The 25,380-nt window shown below is 32.3% G+C and overlaps 1 long non-coding RNA gene across 1 annotated transcript; it reads left to right on the top strand.

Moving 5' to 3' along the window:
• Positions 1–475: 475 nt before the first annotated feature.
• On the top strand, positions 476–1,136 carry LOC149907304 (uncharacterized). The gene is made up of 3 exons (XR_016456922.1): positions 476–813; positions 940–1,001; positions 1,076–1,136. It is a non-coding gene; the product is annotated as an uncharacterized LOC149907304 (long non-coding RNA).
• Positions 1,137–25,380: the final 24,244 nt, after the last annotated feature.

Below are 25,380 nucleotides of genomic sequence, written 5' to 3'. Positions count from 1 at the left end.
TTTGTTATTTCTTATTAATGTTTATTCTTAAACTCGTCTTTTGGACGTAAATAGAATAAAGAGTTATAGAGAATATTTTCTGTAATATAAAATTTCACTGTGTTTTAGAAAATTGTGTGCCTTTCGTGGAATCGAGGTATTTAGACGCAGGTCAAAGTTGATTTACAGAGGATTTAATTGAATTACTTTTTAGAAAATTAAAATATGTTAAAGAAGAAAAATCAATACTTGCTTTTTAAGGTGATGAATTAATTTTTCTAACATTTACGGCCCTTTTTAAACCTTCGTAATTTTTATATTATTAAAGTTGTCGTGATGAAAATTCTTCACAAGAAAGTTCAATAGTAACACAATACGTCTACCGTTTTAGAAACATGATTCCATGATATTTTCTCGATAGAAAAAAAATACAAAGTTCTCATTGTTATTTTTTTTTAATCTCTGGCATCTTCAAAATAACAAACGTAAAGTTACGACTTTTTGGATATTAACTATAAAATATACAACCTATACGTCTACCGATTTATAATTTTGAAATATGCGATGGTTTTGAAATAAACAACAAATACTTGAAATTAGCGCGCGACCAGCCAATATAGCGAGAGCCGCCCTGTACCTTCCTACCCCGATCACTGCACGAGTCATTCCCGCTACGGCCGTCACACGGGGAACTTGTGTCGCTCGCGCAATCGTAAAAAAGGGTGACAACACGATAAGACAAAATGAGACAAATGGGGACAATAAAGAAAATAAGAAGAAGAAACATAAAGGTTGGAGGAAAAAGAATGCTTACAATTGGAACAAATTAATGAAGTAAGTTGGTTTTATTTTAAATTTGATGATAATTGTATTATAGACGATGTTTGATATGTACCCCTGTTTTAAGTACATAACGAATGTGTAAGATTTTTTCATTTATAGCATAAATAATCTTTTCAGAAATCCAGAATCCAGAAGGAAAATAAACCCACTGATTGTTCACAATGTGAACCCACTCCTTCGTAAGTACCTTTATTCAGTCAAAAATGTATGTTATCAACGCTCTACTGCTTTTATCGCATGATTCCATTTTTAGCAAAAAGCAACAAAGTGCAAAGAAATAAAAAATCATGGTGAACTTAGTGGAAGTATGGTGGACACTGGACGTAATATGGAACAGGAGCTCATTGGAGTAGTATTATATTAAAAAAAATACGAAAAAATTTCAAGAATTACATTTCTTAGTAGGTGGTAGATAAGTATGTTGTATAAAGAATTTGATGTTGATATTTATTTCATTTATACTTACTACACCTGTGCGGGAAATTGCTTAGTACTAAAACAGGTTTTTATTCATATTTACATAGTAATGTGAGTTTTCATTTCGAAAAATTTTGTGTAAGTATATTAAATTGAGTTCCTGGGTGATCTGGAAACACAATTGGGCCCGGAAGATGGCGCTGCAGTCACTCCTCCTAATCACATGAACCGATTTGGATGAATATTTGTGTGCACATTTCATTGTTGTGGGATGATTGGTTGATTCGTTTTCACATTAGCTAATATTATGTATTTTTGTTGTAAACTTAATTTAATGTTTATAATACATTATTATTGGTATAAATAAGCCAGTGTTCGTCTCACATTGCTGTACCTGCCTACCTACCCTACCAGGGCCTAACTTTGTTCTGGCTATTTTATTTTGATTATTTGTAATGAATAATTACAATTATAATAGAGTGCAAAAAATAAATACATGCGTCAATATATTTTGTGTTTTTTTTAAACAATTTTTTTATTTAAAAAAATATCATTCCGACCGCGGCTTTGCCCGCGTGGAATTAGGTTATATCGTGAATCCTGTTTTATCCCACAGAAGTGTTCAGTTCGGATAAAAAGTATCCTATGTGTAAATCCAGGCAATTAGCTATATTTTATCAAAATTGGTAATGTAGTCTTGACGTGATTAAGTAACAACTAAGTAACAAAAAAATATACAAATTAACATCCAAAGTTTCGCATCAGTTTTACTGTATTAGTGATATCTTCCACTCTTGACTTTGACTGAGAAAAATTAGGGTTTATAACTTCTTTCAGAAATAGTACCTTTCATTTCTGGGCATGATGTAATATCTACGTCAGCATCAAATTCTATCTAAATCAATTCAGTAGTCCGCGTTATTGAGTACCATTTCATTTTTTCAGAGTAACAATATTTCTTGTTGTTTTAAAGATTATTTATAACCTGTATTATTTTGTAATAAAGTAAACATTACGAAATAATAATAATTATTAATAATGTCTAAGTAGTTGTTGGAAAGAAGATTACTTATTTGTTTATAAGCAAGAAAATAAAACCAATAAATCAACAATTAAATAAATGTATAACAATATTATAACTGTATGACGACTCCATACATGTTTGTCCCGAGTCGGCCAGCGGCAGCGCGGCGAGTTTGCAAGAATGAAATCGCGCACACCCGCGTTCGCGATAGCGAGCTATTAGACTCCGCCCGCCAAGCAGTGGATTTTTTTTTTGTGTATCGTCTTAAAAGAACCAAAAAATTATATGCGGCAAAAATACGACTCCAAAATTAGAGTAAGCATTTATTTCATGTATAAAATTGTATTTTCTTATGTGAATATAAAATTATTTAAATTACAGACTGCAATAAATATAAAGTTTAAGCTCTAAATATGGAGGGTGTTAGTCTGGTAGACTAATAAAATATACAGGCTTATTTGCTTCGAAATACTGCTATAAATAAACATTATAATCCATGAAATATGGGTATTGTTAATTATTTCAGTAAATAAGTTTATGTTAGTGTTTATTTATTTTTATAGCATTTTATACATATTTTTTAAATAGTTAAAGGTGGGAATGTAATGAAATGAATATATATAAATGAAATGTATATATTAAATAATAGCTCGACATAATTCATCATCATTGTCAGCCTATATTATGTCCACTGCTGGACCTACCTAGGACCTACCTACCTTTAGTCATGGCAGGCCAATGAGCCCACTTACATAATTATATGATAATTATTAATTAGTATTTTTGAAGTAATTATTTCATTTACGATAAATTGTTTTTTTAAACATTTTCTTTGCTTAATTAAAAAAGCGTTAATTAAATAAATATCTACTTAAAACTAAAGGAATAAATTATGTATAGTCTACGAATAAACTTCATAATTAAAGGCCTCACATTAGAATGGACTATAAATATAAAAATTATTCCGATCAAGAACCCTCTCGAATCCAGATTAGAGATAAAGACCTATACATAATATTAGCTTTAAGAGCAAGTTGTAAACATAAGAAACGAGCAAGTGTCGTAAAGTTTAGCACTAAAAGGGGATTTATAACTTTATTACTGAAGCCTTTTTTGGGTATGCAGGTACTAAACGGAAAAAGAATTGCCTTGTAGAACCTTATTATGCAGTGATTTGCCTGGATAAGACTTTTTTTTTAACAATAAAAAAATTGTAAATAAGTAATTTTAAAGACATGTTAAATAAGATAAAATACAATATAACAAAGACTACTCTCGATTAAGACGAGTAGATCTACTAGTTTTTAAATTCTGTAAAGTTTCTTACAGTATAACAAATAACAAATTTTACTTTTGTTTACTATGGTCATTTTAATAAAAATATTATATCCTATACGCTTTATTATATTATTAGTTTATGACCTTTTTATTTTTATAACATCCTTCAAGTTATATAGCACTTACATATCTCTCTAGATCAATCTCTCTATGCTCTGTTACCAAAGACACTGAGCTATTGAACATTATCAATGAAAAAGAACATTCGATTACATTTCGTTCATTTGATAGCTTCGTAGAATCGTATCGCTTCATAGAACGAAGGGTTGAAATAGTTGTCACGACTTGTTAAGGTCTAGCTAGCAATTGTGTGGGCTAGAAATCTTTTTATTTAATAACTATTGAACGTAAGGAATAAAATGAATATTAAGAGAGAAAAATATGGAAACAAGCATACGTTAGTATATTATAGTGTTTGATACAATTTACATTTTTCAAAATACTGATAAAAATATTCACACTTTTAAGTTGAATCTCGGCCTCAGAGTCGTAGCACGCAAATTGAATAAGATGTAGACCGTACAAGTCAATAAATATATTAAAACTTTAGACGATAAACGATTCTATACCTATTTTGTACATTTTGTCCTCTCTTATTTTTTTGCTGTAGTTAATGGCTAGAATACCTGAATGAAATTGCCATAACAATAGCAAGGTGACAGGGAAAATATTCAGCTGTTTTTCAATCAATAACGCACGTATATTTTTCAAGTAAAGTTGAATTCCATTTCGCGCGATCCTCTCATAACCCTTTCTTATCTTTATATAATAAGCAAAATATACAGAAAACAGACACTTAAGTCGCTTCTAGAAGAAATAGAATTCTTTGCAATTGGCTCACAGCTTTGACAATATATGAAAATGCCGTTTCCATAGCATATGAAGCCTTAGAAAAACTATTTCACGATGTTGAATACAAAACTCTCAACACTTTTTAATTTCCTTTATATTTGTAAAGATAATTTCAGTTCACATATTAAAAACGCAGGAAAATATAAAGTTTCCACATTAAATTCTGCTTGAAGAACTTTACGTAGATTTCATGTATGTGCCGATTAAATAGATTGTAAAATTCGCTACACTGGCTCCGATAGATCTTTGAACACATTTTAGGATATTTTAGATATTCTATAAGTTACTTTTAGCTAGGTAATATAATGTAATAAATATAACGAGTTTTATATGGAAACCATTTAAGGGTTAAACGTTTCTGTAAAAAAGCTTTTGTTTGGGGTAATTAAAAAATCTGTTGTGTTACATGCATAGATATCAGACACATTATTTGTTTATCTCAGGCATAGTAGTGTAGTACAATAAAAAAAAACAATTCTTGCAAAGACTAGTAGTTCTTGCAAAGCTACTAGTCTCATGCTATTTCTTCTCAAAAATGACTCGTGAAATAAAAATATAAAATATAAAAAAAAAATATTTCCAGATAGCATTTTTTTTTACACGACGCGAACGTTAGTTTGAACAAAGGTAGTAGAGTAAACAAAATATGTAAATGTTAAAAATTTGTTTGTGTATCAGTCCATATCTGTGATAAAATTGTTTACGATATATTCTAACCCCTCTGGAAACTATAGTCTATATTTTCTTTTAATATACTTTATGCTATATTTATAGACCAAACAAACTAATGTTACCATCTGAATAGAACCATATATAAAAATTAATATTATACGATATTCTTCGTCAATCAAGATTGAAAACGCGTATTTCGTTTCAAATAACGCACATTACGGGATAAAGGGTCCCATATACCTATATGTATAGCAGAAGATAAAACACACATCTCATATATACTACTAACAATATCCACATAAACCTATTATAGTATCGAAAAATAATTTTCTTGTTTGCCGTAAGCTGAATAGGTACTCTATACATCTAGCAAAATCCCATTTTTTTTTCGCTCAAAATGAAATATGGAAGCCTTATCACTTTTCCTTTTTATCAAAGCGCCCCTCGAAAACCATAATAATTTTCTTTACAACTGTTTATTGTTAAATTCAAAATATCCGGATCAGTTGTAACCGCTATTTATTTTTATAGTTTTGCAACGATTGACTTGGCAAAAATTGCATATATATCACTCAGACTCAATTATTTATGTAGTCTTTCTAGAAGCACTTTTGAATCGACATTACATAGATTTACCATTCACCACCGATTCGGAAAGCAGAAGAAATCACTGAGAAATGTATTTTTATACTTGCAAAATAATTATAAAAAAACATACAAACATACAAAACAAATCTTTTATAACATTTAACTATAAACTCTCTCTGCCCCTGACATCTGTCAAGTACACTTCACATTTTCAATTTTCCTCACTCTTTTTCGCTCCCAAGTTTAGTATAGCTTACCAAAAGTAAAGTTCATACCGATCCATAGTTTCAATATAAAAATTGCTCCAAAAAAAGTTTTATTAAAAAAAATTCATTGAAAAACATTCACAACGCAAATCTGTTCAATTTTGAAATTTGGTATGGAGATATTTTGATACCCGAGAAAGGACATAGGCTACCTTTTATTGCGAAATATTATAAACCACGGGCGAAGCCGGGGCGGACCTCTAGTAATTAATAAAATACGCTCTACAAAACAGGGACGATATTCTGATGAAAATAATAATAAATATTATGTTGGTAACCTAAATCTCTACTAAAATTAGTATGCTCTGGAATTTACACAAAAGAAAATATTATTTTATAACATTCTTATCTTCAGTTTATTAAACAACGCTCCTTTTGATTTAAATATTGTCGGCAAAATAAAAGAGTCATAAGTTTTCTACTTTTAAGACCTAAGAGAATAGAGAAAATATTAAGGATGGTGTATTTTTTTTTTGTATTCTTTTACCGTTTTGAAATGCTTAAATTATATGCATGCATTTATCTAGAAATAAGTTAAGTAATAGTATTTATAATGCAATATTGATTGCAGCTTATTCGTGATTTTTTTAATGTTTAAAATTTTGCAAAATACGACAACTTTGAGATTGATCGTTGTCATGGTAACTCCACATTCATTGACACATTAAAATTGCAAAAGAAATGTTTGTCAAGGCATAATTATAACGATGAAAGAAAATATGAGTTCTCATCTAAACGAAATATTTATTTTGTTTGACATAAAATATCTCCTAACAATTTAGTTTTAAAACAAAAAGGTTTTAGTTTAAATTAAAGAAAATGCGTACATTTACAAAAATAACAACAGGTAAAGTACGCTTATGGGATGAGCTGGGATTCAATAAAATAAACATTTCGTTACACTACTCGGTAACACAATAAAACTGTAAAACCAATGACAAATACGCAGACTTATCCCATAAGCTGGGATTATAAATAGGGATGTCTGAAAATAATTTATCGATAAAACAAATACATAATATGAATATTTGTTTATATTTGACTTTCAGATATTTTATTAAACACCTGGGGTATACAAGGCAATTGATTATAGATTTTGACTATGAAGTAGATATTTCGATCTTGGGAAATATTTAACGATTATTTTCACGATTGAGACAGTTTTTTTTTATTTAGTACCTAGTTAAAGTTAGTACATTGACAAATAAATTAAATTATTCCTCTTTAACCAAATTCTAGTCTAAACTAGGTGCAGGTTTTATTTCATCAAATTAATTTCGTTTATAATTTAACTGCTCTGTATGACCACGGTGGATATTTCATGGAATAATTTAGTTAAGTGCAGCGTTTAGAATTGCTCTGCGGGAAATATGTGTCTAATTCACTTCTATTAAATTGTTTGTATTTTCTCTTTTATGGACACGTTTCTATGCTATTTTATTTGTATACGGCGTTGGTCTTGCATCTGCCCAGGTCAAGGAAATGAATCAAAGTTAATGTTTTGCAGTAACCCCTAAATTAAGATATTTCTTTTTAGTATCAAAATTGTATGTAATTCAGTCATGCTATGGGCTTATACATTTGCTTTAAACAACAACTTTGTACTCACTCGTCTCATTCCTCTCAAATTACTAACGTCTTTCTTGTATATGTTGTATAGATTTAAATTAAAATTAAAATTAAAATTTACCTAATGCTTATAAATTTGGTCAAAGCCATGATCCAATAAAAAATCATAACAAAATATAACCGGACCATCTTATTCGTAATCAACATAATGTAACAAAGATCAGGTTTATATGAAAGCAAAATGGTCGATACTTTTTAATATCGTGAGTGTTTCATCGATAGCGTGCGGACATCCCTAATTACGTCGGGAACATTAAAAGGAAATATTGGACGTATCTGAGGGCTGTTTTAGATCTTATAGATTTATTTTAGAAGGAAAATGTATTCCACGAAATTGGTTATGGAAAATGTTTTGATTTAGATGTAGGTATTTAGGCTTTGTTATTTCTTATTAATGTTTATTCTTAAACTCGTCTTTTGGACGTAAATAGAATAAAGAGTTATAGAGAATATTTTCTGTAATATAAAATTTCACTGTGTTTTAGAAAATTGTGTGCCTTTCGTGGAATCGAGGTATTTAGACGCAGGTCAAAGTTGATTTACAGAGGATTTAATTGAATTACTTTTTAGAAAATTAAAATACATGTTAAAGAAGAAAAATCAATACTTGCTTTTTAAAAGAACCAAAAAATTATATGCGGCCAAAATACGACTCCAAAATTAGAGTATTTATTTCATGTATAAAATTTTATTTTCCTATGTGAATATAAAATTATTTAAATTACAGACTGCAATAAATATAAAGTTTAAGCTCTAAATATGGAGGGTGTTAGTCTGATAGACTAATAAAATATACAGGCTTATTTGCTTCGAAATACTGCTATAAATAAACATTTAAATCCATGAAATGTGGGTATTGTTAATTATTTCAGTACCTAAATAAGTTTTTGTTAGTGTTTATTTATTTTATAGAATTTTATACATAATTTTTAAATAGTTAAAGGTGGGAATGTAATGAAATGAATATATATATATTAAATATTAGCTCGACATAATTCATCATCCCCTGTGATCATCCCTATCATCATTGTCAGCCTATATTTTGTCCACTGCTGGACCTACCTACCTACCTTCCTACCTACCTTCAGTCATGGCAGGCTAATGAGCCCCACTTACATAATTATATGATAATTATTAATTAGTATTTTTGAAGTAATTATTTCATTTACGATAAATTGTTTTTTTAAACATTTTCTTTTGCTTAATTAAAAAAGCGTTAACTAAATATATATATCTACTTAAAACTAAAGGAATAAATTATGTATAGTCTACGAATAAACTTAATAATTAAAGGCCTCACATTTGAATGGACTATAAATATAAAAATTATTCCGATCAAGAACCCTCTCGAATCCAGATTAGAGATAAAGACATAAAGACCTATACATATTAGCTTTAAGAGCAAGTTGTAAACATAAGAAACGAGCAAGTGTCGTAAAGTTTAGCACTAAAACGGGATTTATAACTTTATTCCTAAAGCCTTTTTTGGGTATGTAGGACTAAACGCAAAAAGAATTGCCTTGTAGTACCTCATTATGCAGTGATTTGCCTGGATAAGACTTTTTTTACAATAAAAAAATTGTAAATAAGTAATTTTAAAGACATCCATACTAATATTATAAATGCGAAAGTAACTCTGTCTGTCTGTCTGTTACTCAATCACGCCTTAATTACTGAACCAATTCGCATGAAATTTGGTATACCTAGAGATATTTTGATACCCGAGAAAGGACATAGGCTACTTTGGATAGGTTTTATCCCGGAAATTCCACGGGAACGGGAACTATGCGGGTTTTTCTTTGACTGCGAGGGCGAAGCCGCGGGTGGAAAGCTAGTGTTAAATAAGATAAAATACAATATAACAAAGACTACTCTCGATTAAGACGAGTAGATCTACTAGTTTTTAAATTCTGTAAAGTTTCTTACAGTATAACAAATAACAAATTTTACTTTTGTTTACTATGGTCATTTTAATAAAAAAATTATATCCTATACGCTTTATTATATTATTAGTTTATGACCTTTTTATTTTTATAACATCATTCAAGTTATATAGACCTAACATATCTCTCTATCAATCTCTCTATGCTCTGTTACCAAAGACACCGAGCTATTGAACATTATCAATGAAAAATGAACATTCGATTACATATGAAATTCATTCATAAAGATCACACGCCTCATAGAACGAAGGGTTGAAATAGTTCTCACGACTTGCTCTAACAATTTTGTGGGCTAGATACCTATTTTTAATATTATTGAACTTGAGAGATAAAAACAAGCATACGTAAGTATATTATAGTGTCTGATACAATTTACATATTTTAAAATACTGATAAAAATATTCACACTTAAGATTCAGAGTCGTAGCACGCAACTTCCTATTGAATAAGATGTAGGCACATGTCAATAAATTAATAAAAATATTAAAACTTTAGACGATAAACGATTATAAACCTATTTTGTACATTTTGTCCTCTCTTATTTTTTTGCTGTAGTTAATGGCTAGAATACCTAAATAAAATTGCCATAACAATAGCAAGGTGATAGGGAAAATATTCAGCTGTTTTTCAATCAATAACGCACGTATATTTTTCAAGTAAAGTTGAATTTCATTTCGCGCGATCCTCTCATAACCCTTTCTTATCTTTATATAATAAGCAAAATATACAGAAAACGTCGCTTCTAGAAGAAATAGAATTCTTTGCAATTGGCTCACAGCTTTGACAATATATGAAAATGCCGTTTCCATAGAATATGGAGTTTTAGAAAAGCTATTACACGGTGTTGAATACAAAAATCTCAACACTTTTTAATTTCCTTTATATTTGTAAAGATAATTTCAGTTCACATATTAAAAATGCAGGATAATATAAAGTTTTCACATTATATTCTGCTCAAACAACTTTACGTGGATTTCATGTATGTGCCGATTAAATAGATTGTAAAATTCGCTACACTGGTTCCGATAGCTCTTTGAACACATTTTAGGATCTTTTAGATATTCTATAAGTTACTTTTAGCTAGGTAATATAATGCGTTTTATATAGAAACCATTTAAGCGTAAATGTTTCTGTAAAAAAACTTTTGTTTGGGTAGTTAAAAAATCAGTTGTTTTACACACATAATTATCTGGCATATTATTTGTTTGTCTCAGGCATAGCAGTGTAGTACAATAAAAAAAAAAAAATCTTGCAAAGAGCAACTACCAGTCTCATGCTATTTCTTCTCAAAAATGACTCGTGAAATAAAAATATAAAATATAAAAAAAAATATTTCCAGATAGCATTTTTTTTACACGACGGCAACGTTAGTTTGAACGAAGGTAGTAGAGTAAACAAAATATGTAAATGTTGAAGATTTGTTTTGTATCAGTCAATATCATTGATAAAAAAGATTTACGATATATACAAACCCCTCTGGAAACTATAGTCTATATTTTCTTTTAATATACTTAATGCTATATTTATAGACCAAACAAACTAATGTTACCATCTGAATAGAACCATAGATAAAAAATATTATACGATATTCTTCGTCAATCAAGATTGAAAACGCGTATTTCGTTTCAAATAACGCACATTACGGGATAAAGGCTAATGGAATCTAAGCCTATAAGTATAGCAGAAGATAAAACACACATATCATTTATACAACAAACAATATCCACATAAAACCCATTATAGTATCGAAAAATAATTTTCTTGTTTTCCGTAAGCTGAACTCTACATCTAGCAAAATCCCATTTCTTTAACGCTCAAAATGAAATATGGAAGCCTTATCACTTTTTCTTTTTATCAAAGCGCCCCTCGAGAACCGTAATAATTTTCTTTACAACTGTTTATTGCTAAATTCAAAATATCCGGATCAGTTGTAACCGCTATTTATTTTAATAGTTTTGCAACGATTGACTTGGCAAAAATTGCATATATTATATCACTCAGACTCAATTATTTATGTAGTCTTTCTAGAAGCACTTTTGAATCGACATTACATAGATTTACCATTCACCACCGATTCGGAAAGTAGAAGAAATCACTGAAGAACGTATCTTTCTACTTGTAAAATAATTATAAAAAAACATACAAACATGCAAAACAAATCTTTTATAACATTTAACTATAAACTCTCTCTGCCCCTGACATCTGTCAAGTACACTTCACATTTTCAATTATTTTCCTCACTCTATTTCGCTCCTTTAAAGTTAAGTATTGCTTACCTTAAGTAAAGTTCATATCGATCCATAGTCTTCTTATATATAAAAATGAATCGCAAAATGTGTTGGTAAGCGCATAACTCGAGAACGGCTGAACCGATTTCGCTAATTCTTTTTTTATTATATTCCTTGAAGTACGAGGATGGTTTTTATGTAGAGAAAACGTAAATATGTACCACGGGCGAAGCCGGGGCGGACCGCTAGTTTCAATATAAAAACTGCTCCAAAAACAGTTGAATTCACAAAAAATATATTGAAAAACATTCACAACGCAAATCTGTTCAATATTAAATGGGTCTCTAAACGTTTTAAACACCTACATTAGAAACTATTAAAAAGACGTTATTTTCAAAGTCCAAGGCCTGAAAATGGCTGTTTACAAACCGCATTCAACGGAGCTAGTGTTTTTCTTGTTTTTAGGGTTCCGTACCTCAAAAGGAAAAAAACGGAACCCTTATAGGATCACTTTGTTGTCCGTCCGTCCGTCTGTCAAGACCCTTTTTCTCAGGAACGCGTGGAGGTATGAAGCTGAAATTTATATCAATTACTCAAGTCTACTGTCCCTTGAAGCTGTGAAAAATCCAAACTTCTAAGCCAACGCAATCAAAAGATACAGCCGTTTATGCCGCAAATTTTCGACACTTGCAAGGGAATCAAAACCTACAGGGTGCTTCCCGTGAACTCAGAAACTTGAAATTTGGTACGAAGCAACGTCTTATAGCATAGATAAAGGAAAAATTACGAAAACCATAAATTTTTAGTTACATCACATAATATATTTTTTTTTAATAATTTTAAACTTACTACCCATTTCCTCATAAACGCGTAGAGATTAAATTGAAATTCATACCAAATACTCAGGTCTATAATACCTTTAAGCTGTAACAAAATCAACTTTGTAAACCTTGCAGGTTTGTACGGAACCCTCGGTGCGCGAGTCCGACTCGCACTTGGCCGGTTTTTTGTTTTTTATAGTTTTACCTAGGTACTGCTATTAAAAAGTAACATCTTGTAAAGATCTTTTGTGTTCTTTTCTTTTCTGGTAAATATGTTTAAACATGAATAACATCATAGATAGTGAAAATAATCGATAAAAATTAGTCGAATTTCCAAGTTATCCCTTTTTTTGTAACTAAACGGTTATTTATTGTGACACAATTTTGAACATGTTAAATGACCATTTAGTAGAAATCCCTTCTTCTGTCTTCAAAATGTATTTTACAGTTCTTCTTTAACCATTTTCTACACATTGAATGTAACGTCAAATAAATGTTTATAAAAATAGTTCAATAACTTTAAACATTTATAGACAACACAAACTAAGGTCTGAATAGAACCATAGATAAAAAAGATTATACGATATTCTTCGTCAATCAAGATTGAAAACGCGTATTTCGATTCAAATAACGCACATTACGGGATAAAGGGTCCCATTTAAACCCTTTCATTGTACGCAACGAGCCAAAAAATACCCAAAGGTTAACTGGAGAATTCAGTGTTTACGTTAACATGAAAATTTCCATTGAGACTCATGTTCTCGATGGTTCTAGAAAGTTCTAGAACAAGGATTTATTTTGTCATCTGGCATGGCCATCTAGATATGGCGCGAATCTTTAAGAGTATCTTTTATTATGCAAAAAGGAACTATCTAACCGGATTTTTTAACATAACAACAAAGCCGAAACAGGCTTTTTTTTCCACGAGACAAAATATCATTGAAATTTGCTATTTTTATAAAAAAAAAGTTCTATGAAAGTCATTGGAATATTATCTAGGTCAATAATTTTTAAGACATTCTCATTCTTTTCAAATACACTCTTAAGATTCTAAGCCCGATATTGTCTGAAGGAAAGAATGACAAAAAAATACATTACCAAATTAATTCGCTTTTTACAAAGCATATATTTTATAAAACAACTATTAATTCTACTTCTGACTAAATAAAGAGGAAAAAGTACGCAAATGGTATTTTTATTCGTGTAAGTCTCAAAGCGTACCTAGCCGACAAAGCTTATCTAGACTGATAAAAAAGCTAAAGTCTGTGTTTGACGTATCTAGAACTGCCAGCTTTGTGCGCTTTGTTCATTAGTTTTTTTTTATTGACGTGTGGTATAGTGGTTAGTGACTTTTGTAGCAGGGGGCTTGGGTTCAATCTACTATCGAAAAAAAGGTCATAGAATATTTTTTAAACAATTTTAGAGTATCTTGTATACATCTTCTTATATATAAAATTCTCGTGTCACAATGTTAGTCTGCATACTCCTCCGAAACGGGTGGACCGATTCACATGAAATTTTCTGTGCATATCGGGTAAGTCTGAGAATCGGCCAACATCTATTTTTCATATGTACCACGGGCGAAGCCGGGGCGGACCGCTAGTATAATATAATATATGTACGTATAAATGTGTAAGTAGGTACCTTTTCATTATTTTTTAATCTAAGTAAGCTTTTCTTATTTTTTTAGATGGCGTAGAATTAAATGTCCAGAAAAAGTTATTTATTTATATTTTATACCTGAAAATCACCTTATTTGTTAAATTTATGTGAGTAACTCGTTATTCTCTCTCTATGCTCACTTGCTAATTGCGGTCTACATTTGCAAGTTTTTTGGTTCATAAATATTTACTTCATTTCGGTATAATATTATACTTTTACTTTGTCGTAATTACAAGCGCCTACATAATATTAGAAAAGGTTTTAGAGATAAATTTGAAGTATTAAAGCACGAAGTAAATTTCAAAGAGACACTTGATAGACACGAAAAGCTATGAATAGTTTAGTTATTACTTATTTTCATACCTAATTATACCGATAACGATATTATTTGGTTAAATTCCAAGCTTTTTCAATATCTTAAAATATACCTAGTTACTACGGAAAATTCGCCATCAAAAATTCAAAACAAGAAAACATCTTGCAATATTTTTTTTCTTTAATATTGAACGCAGTATAATATATTTATTTAATAATGATACCTACTTCGAGATATATTTTACCAAGTAAAGAAATATTTTTGAAGTTCCAGAAAAATGAAACATTAGATATAAATATGAAGAATAAGTACAAGCTAAAACTTCACGTTAGTTTAATAAGAACCTTCAAAATAAAACCTATTATTTGCGAAATAAGTTTTCGATCGCTTTTTTATTCCAAACAATATAGTGACGTCACCAACAGCTGATCCATACTCAATTTCATAAAAGTTATATAATATTTAAGAATATTTATTATACTGTCAGAACTTCTAAGCCCTAAAACTGACTTGACTTAAATGTAATCTTGTACATTCTGCGTTCCTGAATCTAATTTATATTACTGAGATGAAAAGCTATTTCTTTTAGCAATTGTAGGAAATTATTATACTGTATATTTAAAATAGAAAGCATATAAAAGTAACCTTGTTATCTGCTTGTCTGAATGTTTGTCTGTCTGTAATAGATGGATTCAATTTAACAGCGTGCGTAATGCATTTTACTTCGATAGATTATACTCTATCGAAAAATAATACGTGAAATTATAATTTATTACCTAGTTAGGAATCACAAATTTCGACAAATTACAATGTAGCGAAAAATAATAATCTAACGGTGTTTACAATTTTACAGTAACATCTGCTCTACTCTACTTTGAAAATATTCAGGATTTTTTTCAATTACATAATATATACGCACGTATATTTTTCAAGTAAAGTTGAATTTCATTTCGCGCGATCCTCTCATAACCCTTTCTTATCTTTAAATAACAAGCAAAATATACAGAAAATAGACACTTAGGTCGCTTCTAGAAGAAATAGATTTTTTTGCAATTGGCTCACAGCTTTGACAATATATGAAAATGCCCTTTCCATAGAATACGAAGCCTTAGAAAAGCTATTTCACGGTGTTGAATACAAAACTCTCAATATACTGTAGCTAGTACAGTGCTCCACGGTTTCACCTGCATTGCTCCGCTCCTGTTGGTCTTAGCGTGATGATATATAGCCTACAACCTTCCTTGATAAATGGACTATCTAACACCGAAAGTTCCAGAGATTAGCGCGTTCAAACAAACAAAAAAAACAATCTCAGCTTTATAATATTAGTATAGATGTAACGTCTGTACATACAAATACATATTTGAGCTCGATTAACACACGTGCTGGATATACATTTTAATTGCCTTTTTCTCTTCAATGCATGAAACGTAATAAGTATGAAAATAACTACGCCAAAAGAATTCGTAACGACATGAATATTTAAGTTGTGTGTGTTTTGGTTTTCCCACCAATAATTTGCCTGCTTTTAACAAATTATAGGTACACTGAAATCTACCTCGAGAATCGAGATCTAAGCTATCAATTGATGAAAACAGAATGAAAATCTTTACAGTAGTTTTTGAGTTTATGCTGAATATGCTGAAAATTATGTATATAAATTTTATTTTAAAGTAAAAAAAAATATTGTATGCTTTATTTAAGATTTCTTTGGTTTTCTTATATTTCACTCAACTTTTCATTGAAGATGTCAGAAACCATTAGCTATTTTTCTAATAGTTATACAAAGAATAGTGATTTATTTAATTAATGAGTACAACAATGTAGATATTATCCCAGATAATAGACCGCCCACATTTAAAACCATCATTCACGAAGAATACCGCAGTCCATTAGCGGACGTTCCGGAGATACTAATAATAAATAAAATACTCTAGGTATATGTTCAACTAGCTTTCCGCCCGCGGCTTCGCCCGCGTTTTCAAAGAAAAATCCACATAGTTCCCGTTCCCGTAGGATTTTCCCGTAGGATAGTTTTGTTTGCATGTTTGCTTTCCTATAAACATTCACGACCAAAAATTTTACTCCATCGCTTGATTTACTCTATAAATATTATATTACCTATAGAAAATAAACAAACATGACAATGCACACAATAAATAACCATGAAACAAACAAAGCCTAACATAAATTATGACCATATTTACAAAATACAACGATCCAAAATTACTTAAGGACCATCGATTATCTTGATAAAATATTAATAAAGTCCATTATTTAAAGGTCGATAGAATAATAAATTATCGGAGTACGTCCACTGAGCTAACAAAGTGAAGTTTGTATGGGCCTAATTTAATTTTGGACCACTTCGATGACTCGGTAAACGCTTACATTTTTATGTCACTTTGAGGTTATAAATGGTGGTGAATTTTTAATTTGAATGCTTTATTGATCTCTTTTATAGATTCATGGAATACAAACTGTGTCGCGCGGTTACACCCACAGGTAAAACCAAACTTATTGCTATAGCTTATCTGCTATGCCATCCATACTAATATTATAAATGCGAAAGTAACTCTGTCTGTCTGTCTGTTACTCAATCACGCCTAAACTACTGAACCAATTTGCATGAAATTTGGTATGGAGATATTTTGATACCCGAGAAAGGACATAGGCTACCTTTTGTTACGAAATATTTACCACGGGCGAAGCCGGGGCGGACCACTAGTGTGTTATAAAAGTACATAAGATTACTGCTAAGTATCATTGAAACTCGTGCAGTTAGTTCTTTTCCCGTAAAAGAGGAACAAACATCCATTAGCAAAAATTTTCACGTTTTTAATATAAGTAAGAGTAAGAAAAGACTGCTGCTCGCCCCGACACGCGTGTAGACTTTTTCAAAATAAAAAAATGGACTATCAAAAAATTTATAAAATGCGCTCATCCTTTCTTGGGTTACAGTTATGTAATTAACACGACTTTATTCTACTCAATAAGTAAGATTGTAATACCAATATATTAAGTAAATAAGATATTATGAAAAAAGGTATTCTTATTTACGCTCTGCAACCCGGCGATAGATTTATGACTACAAATTGTATTCTACTTTATTTTAAACCTGTAGCATTATAGAAATTAAAGACTTTTTAACGGATTTTAAACGCGATTTATTCATTCTATTATTTTCCCGACGTTTCGAACACTTTACAGCGAGCGTGGTCACGGAGAGACTGAGATGTTATAGCATTATAGTTTATTCGAGTTTAATAAATTTATTTGAACCTTTTGTCACCTACATTTGGTGGTTTTTTCGTTTTAACTTTTGACGTGACAACGTCTTATAATTCGATAGCGCCGGCTGCAAGCACGAAAAAACATGACTCATGCGGCGTTACCTCGCTCTGAGACGTTCCATGTAAAGCTTGAAGTGCAAGCGAGAGCGCGGAACGAGCGACAAAGAAGCACAATCGGACGTTGTCACGTTCAACTATCGTCAGTAAACCGACTTTACAGACAACCAATTTTTTATTTAAATGATGAAAACTTTTTATTTATTTATTTCAGGCTCAAGTTAGTTTAAAGTATTTTTACCAAATCATGACAAGAATACGGCGTTAATCAAAACGAAATCCCTTTGAAGAACAATTTTAATCAAAGACAAGAAAGAAATTAATAGGAAAATTCGTTATTAATTTATACGGACGGATTATTTAATTACCGTGAGCTTTGGTCAAAGTTTTGATCAGTATTCATAGGTCAGAAGTCCTACCATGATCAGTTGGGATTCATTTAATAGGGTCTCTCGTCTATTAAGAAGCAAGCTTAATTTAATTATAGAGATTTTTCAATTGTATTATTTGTCTAGAAACTTAGTAACAAAGCTTACATTTTTATTAGTCTGTATTTTTTTCGGGTCGTACTGATCGGGTCGGTCTTACCCGCATTGCTTCGCTCGCATTGATCTTAGCGTGATGAGATAAAGGTTATTAACTATATTCCTCGATAAATTAATGCGCTATCTAACACTGAAAGAATTTTTCAAATCGGAACCGTAGTTCCTGAGATCAGTGTGTTCAACCAAACAAACTCTTGAGCTTCATAATATTATATATTATAGTACTAGATTTCCGCCCGCGGCTTCGCCCGCGTTTTCAAAGGAAAACCCGCATAGTTCCCGTTCCCGTGGGATTTCCGGGATAAAATCTATCCTATGTGTTAATCCAAGTTACCCTCTATATGTGTGCTAAATTTCATTGTAATCGGTTCAGTAGTTTTAACGTGAAAGAGTAACAAACATACATCCATACAAACTTTCGCCTTTATAATAGTATTAAGATTAAGATAGATACATAGTTCATAGGCTCTACTTTTTATTCGGCGCAAATTATACGACGCAATAAGGTATTGAGATCTGTCTTTTGGGGTCATATCACTTACAGGTAACATTGTTTTCTTTCCAAGAAAGGTATGAATTTATAAATATCAACGCAATTCGCAACGAAATAATATTTATATAAGACTAGCTCGAACGAATATAAGACTAGCTCAAACGAAATAATAATAATATCAAAAATATTTATATAAGACTAGCTTTCCGCCCGCGGCTTCGCCCGCGTTTTCAAAGAAAAACCCGTTCCCGTAGTATTTCCGGGATAAAACCTATCCTATGTCCTTTCTCGGGTATCAAAATATCTCCATACCAAATTTCATGCAAATTGGTTCAGTAGTTTAGGCGTGATTGAGTAACAGACAGACAGACAGACAGAGTTACTTTCGCATTTATAATATTAGTATGGATTAGTATGGATTTCTCGGCCTCTGACACGATCATTTATAGCTCTGTTGTTCTATAAAATATCTAGAGTCTAGATAAGTTACTTTTAAGTAATACATGAAGTATTGTATTGTAAGTATTGAGTTGCGTTTTTGATCTCACCGAAGGTGGACGTGTACAGTTCTTGCAAAAAAATCAGTGACTCACCCATCCAACTCTAACCGCAACATCACAACTACCTGGCAAGTCGTCACTATTACTTATCTTTTAATCTTATTCACCGACGCATATTGTCATTTAACATGAATAACAACTGCGCCGCTTGTAACAAGCCACTAAAAACAACCTTTATTAAATGCTGCAAATGCGAACTTTCATACCATCCCATATGTGTTAATGTATCGAAAATATCTGAAGAAATTAAACACCATTGGGCATGTCCTTCGTGCTTATGCAAGGAACCGAAGCGAGACAATACAAACACGCCGGTGCGCAATAATAATTTAAGTGACGAGCGCGACAACGTGACCATCCGTCCCAGCGGCCGCCGACCGATTGCTTCGTCGCAGAGCCCGTCGAATGAATCATCTGTTTTGTTATCGCTCGCAAACGATATTAAACTCCTTCGCTCGGACATGAGTGAATTAAAAGAACATATGAAAGCCGTTACTGATCATCTTTCCAATTGTAGCACTCGCCTCGACGACTACGAGACTCGAATTAAAATTCTAGAATGCCATAGCAATGAAATAATTAATTTAAACAAAACTATATCGAGTCTCCGTGAACAACTGGAGTCACAAAACCAAACATCGTTAAGAAACGAAATCGAGATCTCCGGCGTCAATGAATTCCCCAACGAAAGCCCGCTTCACATAGTTAAAGTATTTGCCCGCAAAATAGGAGTTTCTTTGGAGGACAACGACATCGATTATTCTACAAGGGTGGGGCCCCGGCGGCGCTCGCCTAAGGATACCAGTGATACACCGCCGAGGCATCTCGTCATCCGATTTCTGCGCCGGCTAAAACGCGACGAATTCCTCAAAGCAGCAAAAAGTAGACATGCACTATCGTCATCCGATATTGAAGTCCCTGGTGCGCCAAAGACACTGTACGTTAATGAACGGCTTACTAGTTCAAATCGCCAGTTATTTCGTATCGCAAAGCTTCGCTCAAAAGAACGTGGGTATAAATACTGCTGGACAAAGAACGGCTCTATACTTCTGCGAAAACAAGAAGGAAATCCATCAATCCTCATTCGGACCATGCAAGACCTGGAATCGGCGCTCGGTTCCCCGACCTCCGAAAACCAATAACTGCAACTATGGAGCGTTCCAAGGCAACACCGTAAAATTCCTCAAAATTCTTGATTATTATTATATAATAACAGCTAGCACTTTTAATTTGCATAAAACTTATGTTTTAATTAATTATCGCATGAATCTTCTTGTATTATTGTTACGTTATACCTTTAAAAGCACGCAGACACGCATCATATATCACACACAACACACTAACCACAACTCTCTATTTTACACAATTACCCAACTCACAAACACTCTTTATCAATATTGTTATCTAAGTAATACCTTCAAATTCACGCAGACACACATTCTATATTACACACTATACACACACTACAACTATTTACTTTATACATATTATACTCAACTCACAAACACTCTTAATCAATATTGTTACATAATATGCACTACCTTTAAGATCACGCAGACACACATCCTATTTTACACACTACACACCAACCATAACAATTTATTTTATACCAGTACTGAATTTTCAAAAAATCTTTATCAACATCTGCATCGTTACAAAGACATCCCAAAAACTAATTTTTCGTGTGCAAGAATTATTCATATACTTTTCTGCATTCCATCTTTTCTCGCACGTTGGCATTCCACAGCACTTCATATAAAGCAACTCCACATCGTTATACTTTCATTCGTTTTAATTCACATCTATGGCTGTAGTTAATATTATTGAAGATTTAGATAAATACTTACAGGTGGAATGCTTTACTTTTGAAAACACAGAAGATTGCAGAAAAAAGCTTTCCAACACACGACTTAACTTCAAATTATTAACGCTCAATGTAAGAAGTTATCAACGCAACTTTGATGATTTTGCAGTTACTTTAGTAAACCTCAACCTTAATTTTGACATTATCGTTTTAACCGAATGTTGGCTTTCTGATGGTACAATACTGGATGTTTTACCTGGATATACTGTAGCTAGGACAATTACACAGAACAACAAAAATGGCGGGATAATTATCTATCTGCGAGACATCTACACCAAGACCATTTTACAATCGAACATAACTGACTCCGATAGTCTCCTCATTCAAATTAACACAAATACCGTTATACTAGGGCTATATCGTTCTCCTTCTTACTCAAACATAGACAGGTTCTTATTCTCTCTAGACGAAAACTTGCGTACATTAAGCAGATACCAAACAGTAATGGTTGCAGGGGATATTAATATCGACATATGTAATCCGGCTCATAACAAACGAAACGACTACCTGAATGTCATGGCATCGCATGGGCTTGTTCCGGTCATAAACGCTCCGACTAGAGAGAATGCGTGCTTGGATCACATATTTATTAAATCACCCTTTGGGCAATCTGGTGCTGTATACAAAAGCTCTATAACAGACCACGACATCGCTATTGCTGCAACTACAATCAATCATAAAGAGAGCCCCTCTCCTCGTATCCGATGGAAATTTTTTATCGACGAGACAGCGGTTACTAATGACGTCAGTAATTTAACGTGGTCAAACGTACTTTCATGCAGCTATCTTAATACAGCAGTCACTATATTCACAACTCTAATACTAAACATCATTGATAAACACTCAAAAAAAGTTCACATAAGTCGTAAGAAACTAAACATTAAACCCTGGATAACTCCGAATCTTATCAAATGCATAAAACGTAGAGATAAACTGCACAGTCTCACCAAAAAACATCCCTACGATGAAAATATGCGTCTCACTTACAAGAAATACAGAAATGTTTGTAACAAGCTTCTATTCACACTAAAGTCCGAGTACTATAGCAAGCAAATAGAGGACACTAAGCATAACCCAAAAAAACTCTGGAATACACTCAAATCTATCATACATCCTTCCGCACACAAAAATGACTCGATAAAACTAGCTAATGACACACACAACAACACACTAAATTCACTCAATCACTATTTCACGACAGTTGGCAAAAATCTCTCTAATACAATCTTAAACAGGCTCTCTGCAACAGAACAAACACTCACAAACAATCACTCACTGGCCACCCCGTCGATAAACTCTTTTTTCTTCCTCCCTACTGATGAATCCGAAGTTGACAAGTATCTCTCACAGATTAAATCCGATAGCTCGCCTGGACCTGACGGCATTACGGCACGTTTATTGAAAAAAATAAGGCCTTTTATTGCTAAACCTCTTTCCCACATATTTAACCTGAGTTTAAGTTCAGGCTCATTCCCTGATTGCTGGAAAATTGCAGCCGTAACCCCCATTCATAAAGGGGGGCCAGTCGACATCCCTGAAAACTTCAGACCCATCGCGCTATTAAACATCTTATCGAAACTTCTTGAGAAGATAGTTAACAGAAGACTACTTAACTACCTAGATAAACAAAATCTTATTAGTGACAGGCAATTCGGATTCAGAAAGGGTAAATCGACGGAAGACGCTGCCATGCTGCTAACTAACTCAGTGGCCTCGCATATACAAAATGGCGAACAAGCTTTGGCGGTATTCATCGACCTAGCCAAAGCGTTCGATACCATATCGCCGAGTCTGCTCATAAAAAAGTTAGAATCAGTCGGAATAAGGGGCCTTGCGCTTGACTGGTTCTCTAGCTATTTGACTAACCGCAAACAATATGTAAAAATAGACGGGATAGCGAGTGAGGTCTTACCAATTAAATTTGGCGTACCGCAGGGCAGCATACTCGGTCCCACCTTATTTACCCTGTACATAAACGAAATAGTAAACTTACCCCTAAATAGTGCTCAAATAATATCCTACGCAGACGACACAGCCATTATATTCCATTCTAATGGATGGGATGAGGTGTACAAACTCGCAGAATCTGGACTCCAAACTTTAGCTAAAGCTCTTGATAGAAATCTCCTAACTTTAAATATAAAAAAAACTAAATTAATTGCTTTTTCCAAAACACAGGCATCGAAACCAAATCAAAATCTCCAAGTTAAATTTCATACGTGCAACAATCCTGAATTAAACAACTGCGACCAAAACTGTACTATAGTGGAACGTGTAAAAACTATAAGATATCTCGGAATCATACTGGACGAAAACTTATCATTCAAATCTCACATCGAAACATTGTCTTCGCGAACTAGAAAACTCATTTATGTAATGAAAAAACTGCGAGATTGTGCTCCTCTTCCAATTCTCACCTCCGTATTTCACGCGCTCTGTCAATCTATTCTGCAATATGGCATATCTGTTTGGGGGGGTGCAGGAATAACTAACTTCATCACTGTGGAGAGAGCGCAAAGAGCCGTCATAAAGGTGATGCTGAGAAAACCCTTCCGCTTCCCAACAGCTGACCTGTATAGCGAGTTCGCAGTCCTAAGAGTCAGGCAGCTCTTCGTTCTCAAGGCTGTGTTAACTACTCACAGAACCTTAAAAATAAGAAAGGACTTTCAAAAACTCACCTCAAGGCGTACATTCTCACTGCCATGTCCTCGTGCATCCTCCCTTTTAGCTAAACGATGTCCAAAATTTTTGTTTCCTCGGATATACAATAGTGTCAACAAACATTGTAACATAACACTACTATCGAACTACACATGCAAGAAGGTCATAAAGAAATGGTTACATACGCTGTCTTTTGAAGAAACCGAACAATTACTTAAAGGACCACTGAGCTGACACACACTATAACAATATGCCTTCACCCACAAACAATGACACACACACACAAACACGCACTCACTCACACACACACACACACACACTTAAACACACACACACACTTAAACACACACACACTATCACGAACACGCGTGCTCCAAACCGCAAAATAATGTACTTTGTTTTTCTTTTATTTTTTTTTATTAATTGTATTAACTTCCATTACATTAGATTATTTACCTACTTGTTAACTTTCTACTGTCCATAACATATGTATATAACCAAGAAGCGCAACTCAGGGTCCCAAGACACAAGTATTTCACTTAGTTTGGGACCCACTGTCGTACATTCATTGTAAATCATATAATGGACAAATAAATTTATTTCATTTCATTTCATTTCATTTCATTTGCTTCATTGTAATATAATGATTCATAAAGAACCCAAAAAGACGAGTAAATCTATTTCTTGAAAAACGTCCAAAGTTTTGTTTGTAATCTCGAACACAGAATAACTTGTTACAACTGCAGTTAACAGAAAATAAACGCGATTTTGTATGGTCCTTGTTATAGCGGAAAATAATGAATAATTTTAAGAACAACAATCATACAGATAAAATAATCATTTCTTTCTTAATGTTGTTTATCTCTATATTTTGATTTTTGATATAACCAAGTTATAATTGAAATAAATAAATAAATAATATCTTTAACTAAACCCAATGTCCACATACTATTCAAAGTCGAAGAAGATTTCACTAGTTCGAAAGTCAGTCTGCATAATAAGTACATATTATACCTGTTTCTTTTTGAAATGAAATGAATAAAAAAATGTTTCTTTTTGAATAAATAAACAATTACTGTTGCAGTGCATTTACATCAAACGAACATAGAGCTAGAGCTAAAGCAAAAGCTTTTCAGATTCAGATTCTTTCATGATCTTTTAGTGTAAACGAAAAATCGCATTCAGTGTCGTCTAGTATTAGAACATTGCATGCCTTAGATTGCATGCATCTTCTCGAATGCACTAAGAACAACGAAAGCATGCTCTACGCTTGTTTACACTAAAATAATTTGACTAAGTGGGTTAGAATGAGAATTTACTCGTTTGATG

Source organism: Colias eurytheme, chromosome 7 (genome assembly GCF_061535395.1).
Source record: "Colias eurytheme isolate Ceu_HAF_F1 chromosome 7, ilColEury1 Martin Lab GWU primary, whole genome shotgun sequence".
Taxonomy (NCBI): domain Eukaryota; kingdom Metazoa; phylum Arthropoda; class Insecta; order Lepidoptera; family Pieridae; genus Colias; species Colias eurytheme.
The sequence above is the reverse complement of the archived record's forward strand: the minus strand, read 5'-3'. Positions and strand labels throughout refer to the sequence as shown.